General features: G+C 39.0%; 1 protein-coding gene across 1 annotated transcript in view; it reads right to left on the reverse strand.

Annotated features, from left to right (window-relative positions):
* Nucleotides 1-15073, reverse strand: part of LOC109918685 (guanine nucleotide-binding protein G(I)/G(S)/G(T) subunit beta-1) — a 56031-nt gene that overhangs the window by 40198 nt on the left and 760 nt on the right. The window lies entirely within an intron of this gene.

Consider the following 15073-nt stretch of genomic DNA (forward strand, 5'->3'; position numbering starts at 1 on the left):
TATTTTGTATTCTCATAAAAGTGTGTGGATGTTTTTCATTATAAAAAGGAAATTAGGTACATAGTATCTTAGATTTATTCTTTCCAGACCATTCAATACATGCTGATATCCTGCTTCCAGGCATTACCAATGCTACTCATTATTAATACCAAAATCTACCAATATGGACTATGTGATGCTTGATTACAAATTCAATAGCCAGGCAAAATACCAAAGTTTCCTTGTTTAGAAGGAGAATATTTTATGCCACTGATTTGCATTCAAATAATTTCCTGAAATCTTTAGAATTGAACCAGCACAAGTGAGCTCTGCTGTTGAACCAAATGTGATTGCTAAGCTCATGACAAAGGTTTACTTTATATATTCAGTTGATTGTTCACACATTCTGCCAAAAGCATGCTTTACCAACCCTTTTTTGAATTTTATGTTGGTACTATGAAAAACAACACAGGTATTGCCACAAAGGTTGAATCAAAGCACTCAAAATCTCATTTGAATGAATTGTTCATATTCTATTTTAAATCCATGCAACCAAGAGTCTCACTGTTGGTGACAAACACCATATTGTACAACTTGCACTCAGCCTCCTGAATTTAGGGTTAGTGGTCACAGTACCGCATTAATTCAGACGTCTTGACCCTGAGAAACAACTGCAAATCTGACTGTGCCAACTGGGCAATTTAAATTTAAATTTTAATTTTAATTTTAATTTTAAAAAGCCTGAGATAAAAATGGTGCTTTAAGAAATGAACCATGAACATACAAAGAACAAGAGAAGGTCACTCACCCCTTCAAGCCTGTTCCAGTTTTATCTTAAACTCTACATTCCTGCATCCCCATGATAATCTTCCGTCCCCCTGGTAATCAAGAATTTACCTACCTCTGCCTTGAAAATATTTAAAGATTCTGTATCCACTGCCTTTTGATTAAACGAATTCCAAAGACACTCAACATTCAGAATAAATGTTTCCTTCTCTGTTTTAAATGGGCACTCCCTTAGTTTTAAACTATTATCCCCCTTGCTTGAGATTCTACTTCGAGGAAACATTCTTTCAACATCGACCTGATTAAGTTCCCTCAGGATCTTATGTGTTTCCATTAGGTCACCTTCGACTCTGACCTAGTCAGGTTAGCCTTTGCTCATAAGGCAATCCACTCATTCCAGATATTTTAGGTTAGCAAACCTTCCCTGAACTACTACTAAAGCATTAACATCCTTTTGCAGGTTTGGTGACCAGTACTGTATACAGTACTCCAGATGCAGTCACACCTGTGGCCTGTATAATTGAAACATAACTTCCCTGTTCTCGCATTCAATTCCCCCCCACAATAAACCATAAAATTATCTCAACCTATTAGGCTGTACCTGCATACTAACCCTCTGTGATTCACACACTATTGTTTCTTTATTCATTAACGGGATGAGGGCGTTGCTGCTAGGCTGCATTTATTGCCCATCCCTAACTGCCCAGAAAGCAGTTCAGAGTCAACCACAATGCTGTGGGTCTGGAGTCACATGTAGACCAGACCAGGTAAGGATAGCAGTTTCCTTCCCTAAAAGGAATCAGTGAACCAGATGGGTTTTTCCAACAATCAACAATGGACTCACGGTCATCGTTAAATTTCTAATTCCAGATATTTTACTGAAGTCAAATTCCACCAACTGCCGTGGCAGGATTCGAACCCAGGTCCCCAGAACGTTATCTGGGTCTCTGGATTAACAGTCCAGTGATAATACCACTAGGCCATCACCTCCCCCTCTAGGAGACCAACATCTCTCACCATTTAGGTAACATGCTTCTTTTTCGTTCTGTCAAAATGGACAATTTCACATTTTTCCACATTATAGTCTATTTGCCGGATCCTTTCCCACTCACAACCTATTGATATCCTTTCGTAGGCTCCTTTTGTCCTCTTCTCAACTCACTTTCCTACCTATTTATACTAGCAAATTCAGCTACCATACTTTTGATCCCTTCATTCAAATCATTTACATTAATTGTAAAGGATGGAGGCTCCAGGACTGACTTGCATGGTACACTACTCATGACATCCAGCCAATTGAAAAGAAGATCCATTTTATGCCTATTGTTTCCTGCTTGCAAGCAATCTTCTAACCACATCAATGTCACCCCTACATTATGAGCTTTAAATTTTCCACAATCATCTTTGTTGTGCCTCATCAAATGCCCTCTGGAAATCTAAACACAATAATTCACTGGTTCCCCTTTATCTACAGCACAAATTGCTTCTTCAAAGAACTCCAATAAAATTAAACAATTTCTTTTTGACAAAAGCATGTTGGTTCTAATAGCCTCCAACATTTTCCCTATGACAATGATAAGCTAACTGGCCTGTAGGTTTCCTGCTTTCTGCCTCCATCTCCTTTTAAATAAAAAGGATTTACATCAGCAATTTTCTAATCTGAAGAAACCTTCCTCAAATCTAACGTGTGAGAGAAAATTAAAACCAACACTACGATTTCACTGGCTACTTCTTGTAAGACCCTTAAAATCCATCAGGACCTGGGTACATGTCAATTCCCAGTTCAAACAATTTACTCAGTAATACTGCTTTGCTAATTGTAACTTTCTTAAGCTCTTACCTCCCTTCCAATTGCTGTACTAGTTATCTCCAGGATGCTATTTGTATACTCTCTAGAGACAATCAATGCAAAATATCTATTTAATTCATCCGCCATCTCTTTATCCTCATTACTAATACCGCTGATTCATTTTCTATAGGAACTACCAGAAGTTACTAGATTGTCATAAACCCTATTTTACGAATGTCCATTAGTGAATGAAATTCACTGGCCTTACCCAGCAACATGGTTGATCCTTAATTGCTGTCTGAAATCAAGCCAATCATTTCAATCTCAAGGGCAACAAATGCTGGTCTTGCAAGCAACTTGAACAATACTTTCAACCAAATAGAAACCTGAATGAAAAGTCAACACTTAAAACCACTGGAGATAGCAAGAACTGCAGATGCTGGAGTCAGAGATGACACAGTACGGAGCTGGAAGAACACGGCAGGCCAGACAGCATCAGAGGAGCAGGAAAGTTGACATTTCAGGTCGGGGCCCTTCTTCAGAAATGGGGAGGGGGAAGGGAGCTCAGAAAAAAAAGATGCGGGGTGGGGCTGGGGAAAGTGGTGGGATGGTGATAGGGTGAGTGCAGATAGGGAGTGGTGGGGATTGGAGGGAGAGAAAAGATGGACAGGTTGTGTCAGGCCAAGGAGGTGGGGATGAGAGGGAGGGTTGGACATGGGATGAGGCCAGGGGTGGAGAGATTTTAAAACTGGTGAATTCCACGTTTAGGCCATCAGGTTGTAGGGTCCTGAGGCGGAACATGAGGTGTTGCTGCTTCAGTTTGTGGGTGGTGTCATTGTGACACTGGAGGCGGCCCAGGATAGACATGTCACCCAGGGAGTGGGAAGGGGAGTTAAAATGGTTGGTGACAGGAAGGTGTTGTTTGTAGCGTACAGAGCACAGATGCTCCACAAAACGGTCTCTGAGTCTACGCTTGGTCTCAATGATGTACAGGAGGCCATATTGGGAGCAGCAGATACAGTAGACCAAGTTGACGGATGTGCAGGTGAACTCCCTGTCTGATATGAAAAGTTTGTTTTGTGCTTTGAATGGGGGGGGGGGGGGGGGGGAGAGGGGGAGTGTAGGGGCAGGTATAGCACTTCCTGCGATTGCAGGGAAAGGTGCCGGGTGTGGTGGGGTTATTGGGGAGTGTGGAGCAGACGAGGGAGTCACAGAGACAGCGGTCCCTACGAAAGGCAGATAGGGGTGGGGAGGGAAGTATCTGTTTGGTTGTGGGGTCAGATTGTAGGTGGCAAGAAGTGGCAGAGGATGATACGTTGGATGTGGAGGTTGGTGGGGTGATATGTGAGGACGGGGGGATTCTGTCTTTACTGCTGTTGCGGGGAGGGGGTGTGATGGCAGAAGAAGTGCAGGAAATGCAAGAGCTGCAGTTGAGGGCATTTTCGATCACCAGAGGGGGTGAAGTTGTGGTCCTTGAAATAGGAGGACATCTGGGATGTGCAGGAGTGGAACGCCCTATCTTGGGAGCAGACGCGGCGGAGGCAGAGGAATTGGGAGTAGGGGATCGCATTCTTGCAGGAAGATGCGTGAGAAAGTGTAGTCCAGGTAGCTGTGGGAGTCAGTGGGCTTGAAATAGATGTCAGTTTTGAGGCAGTCACCAGAGGTGGAGACAGAGGGGTCCAGGAAGGAGAGGGAGGTATTGGAGATGGTCCAGGTGAATTTCAGGTTGGGGTGAAAGGTGTTAGCAAAGTTGATAAACTGTTCAAGCTCCCCATGGGAGCACAAGGCAGCACTGATACAGTAATCAATGCAGCAGAGGGAGCAGTGGGGGCTAACACCAGTGTAACAGCGGAAAAGGGACAATTAATGTTTTCAAGAGATACGTTACAAGTAGCTTCAACTAAAATCTAAAATAAAGATAAAACATTCCCAAGTGCTACAAAGTAGCTATTTCCCAATTTAGAGCACAGAACTGTACAGGAACAGGCCCTTCAGCCAACAATATTATGCCAAACATATTGCCAAATTAAACTAATCCCTTCTGCCTGCCCTTGGTCCATATCCCTCCATTCCTTGCATATTCATCTGCTTATCTAAAAGTCTTTTAAACACCCCTATTATATCTGCCTCCACCATCACCCCTGGTAGTGCATTCCACACTCCTACCACTCTGTGAAAACTTGCCCCTCACAGCTCCTTTGAACTTTTCCCCTCTCACTTTAAATGCACGTCCCCTAGTTTTAGGGATTTCGACTCTGGGATAAAGATTCTAACCATCAATACTATCTATGCATCTCAATTTTATAGACTTTCATCAAGTCTCCCCTCAGCCTCTGCCGCTCCAGAGAAAACAAACCGAGTTTTTCTAGCCTCTCCTTATAGTTTATACCCTTTAATCCAGGCAGCATCCTAGTAAACCTCTTCTGCACCTTCTCCAAAGCCTCCACATCCTTCCTGTAATGTGCCAACCAGAAGTAGCCTAACCAACATCTTATAAAGCTGCAACATGACATTCTGACTCTTGTATTCAATTCCCCAACCAATAAAGGAAGCATCCCACACACTTTCTTAACCACTATATCTACTTGTGTGGCCACTTTCAGGGAGCTATGGACATGAACACCAAGATCCCCCTGTTCATCACTGCTACTCAGGGTCCTGCCATTAACTGTATACTTTTCTTTAACATTTGATCTCCCAAAGTGCAGCACCTCAAGTACTTGGATTAAAACTCCATTTGCCATTTCTCCACCCATATCTGCAACTGATCTATATCCCACTGCATCCTTTGAGTTATCTACAACTCCACCAATCTTTGTATCATCTGCAAACTGACTAACTCACCCATCTATATTTTCATCCAAGTCATTTGTGTGTATATATATAGGCCTGCCCTGCACAAAACCAGGGTGACTGTCCATAATTAGGCCATGCTTTTCCAAATGCGCATAAATCTTATCCCTAAGAATTCTCTCCAATAGCTTCCCAATCATTGATGTAAGACTTACCAGTCTGTAGTTTCCCGGATTATCCCTATTTGCCTTCTTAAATAGAGGAACAACATTAGCTACCCGCCAGTCCTCTAGGACCTCTCCATTGGCTAACAAGGATACGAAGATTTTGGTTAAGGCTCCAGCAATCTCCTCTCTTGCCTCTCTCCATAACCTGGGATAGACACTATCAGGCCCTGGGGACTTATCAACCTTAATGCTCTTCAAGAGATTCAACACTTCTTCTTTCTTGATCGCAAAAGCCTTAGCATATTAGCACACTCTACATAAATCTCACTATCCTCCCTATCCTTCTCCTGGGTGAATTCTGACACAAAGTACTCATTTAGAATTTCAGCCACATCATTTGCCTCAAAGCATAAGTTCCCTCCTTTCTTGCTCTCCTATTTCCCTGTTGAGTTCTTTCCCACTTTCTTCATACTCCTCACGGGCCCTTTCTGATTTTGGCTTCCTAAACTTTACATACACTTTCTTTTTCCTTTTGACTAAATTCATAACCTCCCTCGCTACGCAAGGGTCCCTTACCTTGCCATCCTTGTACCCTCCTCCTTACGGGAACATGCTGGTCCTTAACTCTCATCAGGTCTTTAAACAATTTCCACATGTCAAGTGATAACAACAACTCCCAAATAACACTCCCTAGCTCTTGCCTAATGCTTATGTAATTTGCCCTCCCCCAATTTAGAACCTTGCCACGAGGTCCTGACTTATCCCAATTCATACCTATCTTTAAATTTAGAGTTGTGATCACTGTTTCCAAAATGCTCTCCCACTGAAACGTCAGTCACCTGGCCAGACTCATTAGCCAGCACAAGGTCCAGTATAGCCCCTCTTGTACATAGTTCGACCATCCACATACTGTTTCAAGAAACCCTATTCAATGCACTTAAATTCTTCCCTGTCTAAGCCTCTTGCTTTAAGGCAGGCCCAGTCAATATTGGGGAAATTAAAGCCACTCACTAGGTCAACCGTTCTCACTGCATCTTTCCACAATCTGTCTACGTATTTGTTCCTCAATGTCTCGGTGGCTGTTGGGGGGGCCGATAGCACAATGCTATCAGGGTGATTGCACCCATCTTATTTTTGAGCTCTACCCACATTGCCTCAGTGGATGAGCCCTGCAGTATGTCCTCTCTGACTGCAGATGTGACCTTCTCCCCAATTAGTGATGCAACTCCTCCACCTCCTTTACCTTCCTCTCTGTGATCTAAAACAATTTACCTGCAACCAAAAATAGTATCCACACTCAAATAATTTGCTTTTATTAAACAATGTTAACATTATAACTTTTCTTTCCTCCCTAATATAAGACAACACTAATGAAATACTATCAATGAGCACAACGCAGAAGCCAAGATTAGTTTCCCCTCCAACCCTCATAGAAGACCCAAACTTTATATACACCACCTTTTGAAGATACAGAATAGCACTACATCTGGATTAATTGTTTGCAGGGAAAGTGCATACTGATTAAATAGGCTGAAGCTTTGACACCAATAATTATTGCATCTGACTTCCTGTAATTATAATTCCAATGTTCCAAAATTTCAGGTATTGAATGCACATGAAAATATTCAACGTAAGCCAAAGTTATCCTTTTAACTAAGTTAAAAGTTGACAAAGGTTATTGAACAGGAACAAAAATTCCAAAATAAATTTTATCCATCACAAGTGATCATTCCTGCAGGCTGAAGCTGTCCTGGTCTGGAATATTAATGTTTCACAACCCAAGTTATATTATTGCTGGGCTTGTTACTTAATCATAATTTGTCATTCATTTTGGTGATTAATGTTTTTAAACTTATGACTGTGGAGGTTATGAAAATAAAACCTGTTTCAATGAAAAACAGCACGAATATTCTTCTCTTTTACATACTCTATACTGATCCTCATTTGTTTAAAATTAAATAAAAATGATCTTAGTTTAAGCGCTTGTTCTTATTGCTGCTATTGCTCAGGCATCCAGCCTCAAAAGGTGAGAGATGTAGGAACAGGCAATATAAAGAGGGAGTCAGTGATGTGAGTGAGGTAGTGGAGGTGGAAACGATGGCACTATGCAATCCTGGGTCATACAGAGACAGATGGGTATTATAGACAAGAGAGGCGGGATATGGCAGAGCAGGGCAAACAGCCATCTTTAAAAATCGAAGACTTAAAAATATCACACAAACAGGATGACAATGTGGTTAATCTGGACAGAAAGCAATCAAGAAGAAAAAGATTAGTTCGACGCATTACAGATTAAGTATTTGTATCTGTATAGCTTTTAGTTTTTAAGTTTAACTCAATGATCAAATAGCTTGTTGAGTCAAATGGTGATTATTTGCATTTATGATCCTTTGAATTCCAAGATCATAGATTGACAAGATTTTCTACATAATTCCAAATAGTATCAGAACTAAAAATATTAACCCAGTTTTTTTTAACCACAATCTATTAATTTCATGGTGCAATTCTTCAAACTTTATATGTCAGATTTATTAATTGAATAATAAACTAACCTGAATGAGATGGATAGTCATATTAAAAACAATTAAAACAGTTTAGAAAATAATTTTAAAAGAAAAATTAATGGCAATTAGTTTTGAATGGGTGACAACTCCAATTATAGCACTTCATTACTGTGTAATGCATCAAAACACAAGTATGAATGATAAATTTTAGCTAAATATGAGTTAAATGTTGAGATTCACTTTCAAGAAAATTTCAAAATTCAGTCAAATTTATATTGGAATGCTAAAACTAGATTTACTTCTCAAATATCAACTTTGTTTTACATTGAAAACAAATTAGTGTAAAAAGTTTATTGTGCATATTCATTTCCTCAAAATTCATGTTGGGATTCCATGAACACCTGTATCAGGCAACACCCTGCTCGCTGCATTCCCCTACCCCCAAGAAAAATTACCCTGATATTTGGACTGAACACAAAAAAATGAAAACATAAAAAAGGCTTATTAATTCAGATAGATGTGAGGCCTTGCATTTTGGTAGGACAAACCAGGACAGGACTTACACAGTTAATGATAAGGCCCTGGGAAGTGTTGTTGAACAGAGAGGCCCAGGGATGCAGAGACATAGTTTCTTGAAAATGGCATCACAAGTCGACAGGGCGGTGAAGGAGGTTTTTGGCATGCTTTCCTTCATCCGTCAGAGCACTGAGTACAGGAGTTCGGACATTGTGTTACAGCTGCACAAGGCATTGCTAAGGCCACATTTGGAATAGTGCCAAAGGAAGGATGTTATTAAACTAGAAAGGGTGCAAGAAGATTTACAAGGAGATTACGGAGCCTGGAAGGTTTGAGTTATAAGGAAAGGCTGGAACTTTTTAAATTGGAGCATAGAAGGCTAAAGCGTGACCATGTAGAGGTTTATAAAATCATGAGGGGCATAGATAAGGTGAATTGCCAAATCTTTTCTCCAGGGTAGGGGAGTCCAAACTTGAGGCCATAGGTTTAAGGTGAGAGGGGAAAGATTCAAAAGGGACCTGAGAGGCAATGTTTTCACACAGAGGATGGCGCGTATATGGAACAACCTGCCAGAGGAAATGGTAGAGATGTCTTTTAAATGTTGTAATACCCGCTTAGACAGGTAGATGGATAGGAAGGATTTAGAGGGATATGGGCCAAACAAATGGGTCTTGTTCAGTTTAGGAAACCTGGTCGGCATGGACAAGTTGGGCCAAACAACTGTTTCCATGTTTTCTGACTCTAACTATTTATCTCTAGATTACCATAAAACTGGCCAGGTGGACGAACTACTAAAGCTGTATGAACAAATTAAAACTCAGTCCCCCAACAAGGAAGACGACAGGAAAACTACAACAAACATTTGACTCAATTTACAGATCAGAATGCAACCCTTTAACTCTTAGCTTTGCATAACTGTAATCTAGCTTTTTGGCACTAGTTCACATGTTGCACATTTCACCTGTTTTTTTTTTCTTTATTCTTTGTTGGCTTCATACTGGCAATGCAAATATCTGTTCCCTATTCCTAATTGCCTTTGATCTGACTGGCTTACTTGGCTTTTTCAGAGGACAGTTGGAATGCTCGGATATATTACTGTGGAACTAGAGTCGCACGTAGGCCTCTGAAATACCTTCCTATCTATATTAAGTACCAACATTACCGTCATGCCACAATTCCCCCTAAATGGTTACTTTATTCCACACCTAAAATCCAGGTCAAAGATACAGAACTTCTGTTACTTCCCATAAGCAAACAAACTCTAAATTCATTCTCCAAGTACAGGGTCGATCATTTCTTTTTAAAAAAAGCAACAGGATCCTCTTATACTGCGTTACTCACACCATTGACACTGCACCGAGAAAAAAAATCAGTTTGCAATTATAACACTCAGTTAAATCGTACTTCACTTTCATAATCCAAAATCCTAATTTTTTTTCATGTTCTCTTTTACTCATTCTTCAGCAGGGATTTTATACAAAAAAACTTTATTAGTTGGCTACAAAGTATGAGATCTGGGTTTAAGTAAATGGGACAACTCATTACCCACAGTAATAAATATGTTGAAGTTTCCAGTGAGCTCTGAAATTTAGTTGATTTACAATTTATAAAATTTTGCAGTTATGTACTAAACCAGCACTTACTGAGTGCAAGTTAATCCTGTTATTTGCAATAAGTTGGTTAATGAGAAAACCACTTGCAACTCAAATAACTTGACTATTGTTGAGCCAGAGCAAGTTGGAAGTTGAAAAATGGCAAATGCATTAAATCTGCATTTACAGCACAATTAAAATATTTGAGATGTTCTGTATCTTTGGGCTAGATTTTAGATGTAAAATAAAGTTGTATGTTATCTTCGGTTGTAAAAAAGGAAAAAACTTGAATACATATATTACTTTTTCACACTTGACGTTCTATAAATACTGGAAAATTTCCATTTAATGAAGCACTTTTAATGCAATAGTCATGCTACAGACTCCTGATAAAATACACCACAAATGAGTAGGCACTGGTACAACAACTTAGATGCACTCAAATAATTAGCCAATATTCTTAGAACTTGTCAATAGTTAGCTGAAGAACAAACAAATCTGTTCTACCCTACAGAAGAACTTCAGAATAGTTCCAGTGTTAGAAATACATAAGAAATTGATGATTCAGGAAATAATTTTCATCCATGATAAAATATAAATTTTGTTTAATGAGAAAACACCTGTCAATGTATTCAGTTCCATTTTCATATTCACAAAACATTTATACGAATAACCACAATGTACTCCCATGTACTACAATGCCACATGCACTTCCTGGAACCTTTCATCAACTTAGATTTCACTTAATTTTCATTTTTTTAGCCCATTCTGCACAATGTGTTCTTGATCTGAGAAGTCAGATATAAAATCATGTTCACAAATATTACTCAACAATCTCAATGACTTTGGTCCAGAGCAATTAAGTTTTCTCCTTTTGTACTGTCACCGTGAAAAAGCCTTTATTTCATAGTGACCATAACATTTCTAATCTGACATTGTGAAGATTAAAAACTCAAAGAAAGCTGTAATGTAGCAAATAAATGCAATTTAGTTCAAATAGTCTAGTTGGATTGATACTTGGCATGTCAGAGAAGGGTTGATTGAAACCAAGTGCTATGAAATGACGACAAAAAGGTTCCTTTAATTTACAAAAGGAGCAATTAAAACAGTTTTCATGTGAAATCATACTATCCATATTAAGCATCGATATTCGGACAAAGTTTCAAAGACTGATCTAGCTAATTATAAACTACAGAATGGCCACAGCTCAGGTGGCAGCCACGTCACCCATGGAATCCCTTGCAGCTCTCTGCTAGATCAATTCAGCTGAGACCACTAGCCTTCCCTTTGCCCATACACCTGGAACATAACTCCCTTCGGAAGAATGCTGCTTTTTCTCCCCTCAATATCATCATAGCATTAAAACTGCCCCTATACAGTAATGCAGCAAAAAATAAATTATACCAAAACTAATTTGTCCCAGGTCAACTGAAATCAAATATTGACAGGTATGGCATTCCATTATTCTAATAACAGCTTTTAAACAGAAAACTGTTTTTGTTTACAGGGAGTCCTCTCAAAAGTGTGGCTGTATTCCTAAAATTTGTAACTTTAACAAAATGACTAACAAACTTGGCTTCCGTTAGAAATTATGTTAAAGCTATATTTACATTTTACAGCACCATTCTTAAAAAAATACTAAAACATTATACCTGCTCATTTGAAATATTTTATATTGCTAAATTATTTTGGTGCAGCATGCATCTCTCAGCCATCACCTCGTCATTTCTCGTTTAGCATCAAGGGACTTTTCTCCCCCATTTTAACTGGTTTAACATCTCATCCAAAAGGCAACTTCGCAACAAGCAGTAAACAATTTAGAGTGGTGTATGCCAAATTTATGCACCGAAATAGGGCTTGAACTCTCAACTTTCTGACTGAGGTAAAGGCAACCATTGAGCCAAACCAACACTTAGATATTGGTAACTTCATTCATTTCAGTTCAAGAACCATGTATCATCCTCATAATGAATCAAGACTATAATCATAAATGCAGATCCTAAGTGTGCACTGGAAAGGATCTTAGTTACAACTATGGAAACCAATTGATGTATCTCTCTATCTCTCAATTATAAACCAAACATAGTGATGCAGTAGCAACTATACTGTTCCTGAAAAAAATTGTCAGAGCTTTTCAACTTGCACTCATCAGGACAATTCACAAGAACATCAATTTAAGCAGAAAACCAACATTATACAATATGAAAACAGTGTGCTAGTTGGCAAATGGACTCTGATAGAGGCATTGCCATGAAGAATGCAATGATGATTGACAGTCAACTACCAGGTTTAGTTTAATTTTTAAACCACTCAAGTCGAATCAGATTGATCAAGGTGTTGCCCTGAGAAATTAACCAATGCATGGCTGTCACCTAGTTCGTTCAGCTGAAATAGATGCAGTGCATGAACAAGTTCTTTCTTTCAGAAAGAGCGAACAATAATTTAGTCTGCAAAACGTAGGGAAAGATGCATTATTCTATTTCTTCAACTTCTATTCAACTATTTGAAACACCTCAAACTAGGGCATAACAAAATATCTAACCATATGAGATGTTACTTATTTTAAGTTCTGTCACCTACAGTAAACAAAATTACTAAAACAAAACATGGCGCATTGCCTTCCATACTTTTTTCCCCATTGTATAACAGCTAAATGAACAAAAGCGGGTCTACTCTGATGATAATTGTCAACACTTGTCAACTTTATGACAATATCAAATAGCTATATATTCAACTAACAATATATTAAATCCTACTCAAATGTGACATTGATATTGCATCTAAAAGTTTATGCTTTGAAGTTAAATCATATGTATTGGCAATACAGGGCAAGTATTTTCATTCTTGTTTTTATTTAAAGTGGAGATCAGAATAACGGTTGCATTTATTATGACATTATCTAAATAACCATAATACAGATTTATTCTCCTTTTCCTCTGTCCCAGTTCATGGTGTCCATGAGCACTAACAATACTTACCAAGATCTCAAACAAGATAGTCTAGACAACAAATCATTTAACCAACCACCACAGTCAAGTTCAACACTGTCCTTAACCAATGTCTGCTTGCACGTACACTCAAGGAGGAGTGACAAGATAGCAAGAGCAGACTTTGGCCAGGTTTCCCTCCCCAGTCCAGGTTATTAGGCTAATTGTTGATGCCCAGTTGCTGCCCATACTGAGATCAACTAATGAGCCACCATGGAAACTGTAACATTGCAAGACTAAGTCAAGAAGTGAAGAAGAGGGCAAACGTCTGCAAGTCTTTAGGTGAAGAAAGTGCCTGATACTGTAAGTCCACAAGCATTGCTATACTCATTTAAGTGTTGTTTTATCTTATTTTTTAATCACACATTAAACATAACCACAACTGAAAAAAACAATGGACAGAAAGGATTAAACCAAATCACAGTGGCTCTATAATACGTTGGCTTTAGCAGCTGAACCTTATATGAATATCTTCTTTTTCAAATATTTATCGAATACTAGATGGGTTGAAGTACAACTATTTCATTCTGTCTTGAAATTTTTACATGGCGATAGAAAAAGAGAATATAGCAAGACATTTGACATACTGCATGCTTATAAAAAGATTCTTTAGAATTGGTCCCTAACTTATCCACATTCCACTTTTTTGTAGAAAACGTTTTCCAATTATCTACATTACCTTAATATTCTATAAATATATTTCTTGCTGAGTGATTCTTATCTGAAACAAAATTAATTGAATATACAACACACTATTGTTACATTACAAAACAATACAAGAGAATCAGATGAAGAGACAATTATCAAACTTGCCCGAGATGCACCATATTCAGAAACATTTAAACCTACTATCCTTTATACTAAATACATGCAGCCAGAGTTGCGAAGCCACACTGCTTTTTCTAGAGGCAGGACACGGCATTACAGGAGGTCCCTCCAATTGACTATGCAACATATTTTGCTTACTGAAGCACAAGACCAATCGTACTTGTAATCTAACATAGCTTGTTAGCAATAGGCCCACTGCTTTTGAAACTTCAGCACTGATGCTTAATTCCAATTTTCAAACAATTTTTCAACAGTATGCACATTCTGAATATCAGGTATTTCTGAGGCAGAATTTACAGAGAACTCAATATGCATTAGATTCAAAGCTTTTTAAACTTTCTTCTTGCAGTTGAACAAAAGTCATCCTCACAACAGATTACTACTTACAGAATTTGTTACTTACCTTTTGAATAGTTTGGACTCTATGACATAGCCTAAATATCACTGCCTGCTATTTCTGTACAGCATAATTAAAAAAACAGTAACACTATATTAAGTGACATGCTAAGTGCTTCAGGTCAAAGAATATGGAATCAGCTACTCCAATATTACACATTATAATGAAAAGGTGGAATATTTCAAGGGCATAGATATTTGGCAATAAATGGCAACTAGTCCTTGTTTCACCACAGCAGTTAATCATCTGAATGCCAGTGTGGTACACACAACCTTATTGTACAGTACTGCTCATAGTTATACCAATGCTAGTTATGATATTTTCCACCAAGGCCATTCTTGTATTATCTTAAAGCTAGGTATAAAACGTTTAATTCAACTATTTTTTAAATTATACAAAGACAGACATGGAATTCTTTCCAAATTTCAAAATTGGGTTACTTCTAACAGCAGAGATTTATGGATTTCCTATCAGGTTTAACCACCTTTATTGCATCTTTCACACCACGACCGATTGGAGTAATTAGGTTGTTGGTGTTCTACAGGCAAGAGTCGAGGGTAGAGACAAGGACAGCGTTGGGTTTCGGGGGACGGGCTTGGAATGAGGGCAGCGTGAGGTGGGGAGGACCCCCTGGGGACGGTGCACAGAGAGGGGGCCCGCAGGGACAGCCCGTGGGGGATAGGCGAGGGCAGACAAGGAGAGTGGTGGTGGGTGGTCGATGAGGCAATGGGGGGG

This window comes from Rhincodon typus, chromosome 13 (assembly GCF_021869965.1).
Source record: "Rhincodon typus isolate 14 chromosome 13, sRhiTyp1.1, whole genome shotgun sequence".
In the NCBI taxonomy this organism is placed as follows: domain Eukaryota; kingdom Metazoa; phylum Chordata; class Chondrichthyes; order Orectolobiformes; family Rhincodontidae; genus Rhincodon; species Rhincodon typus.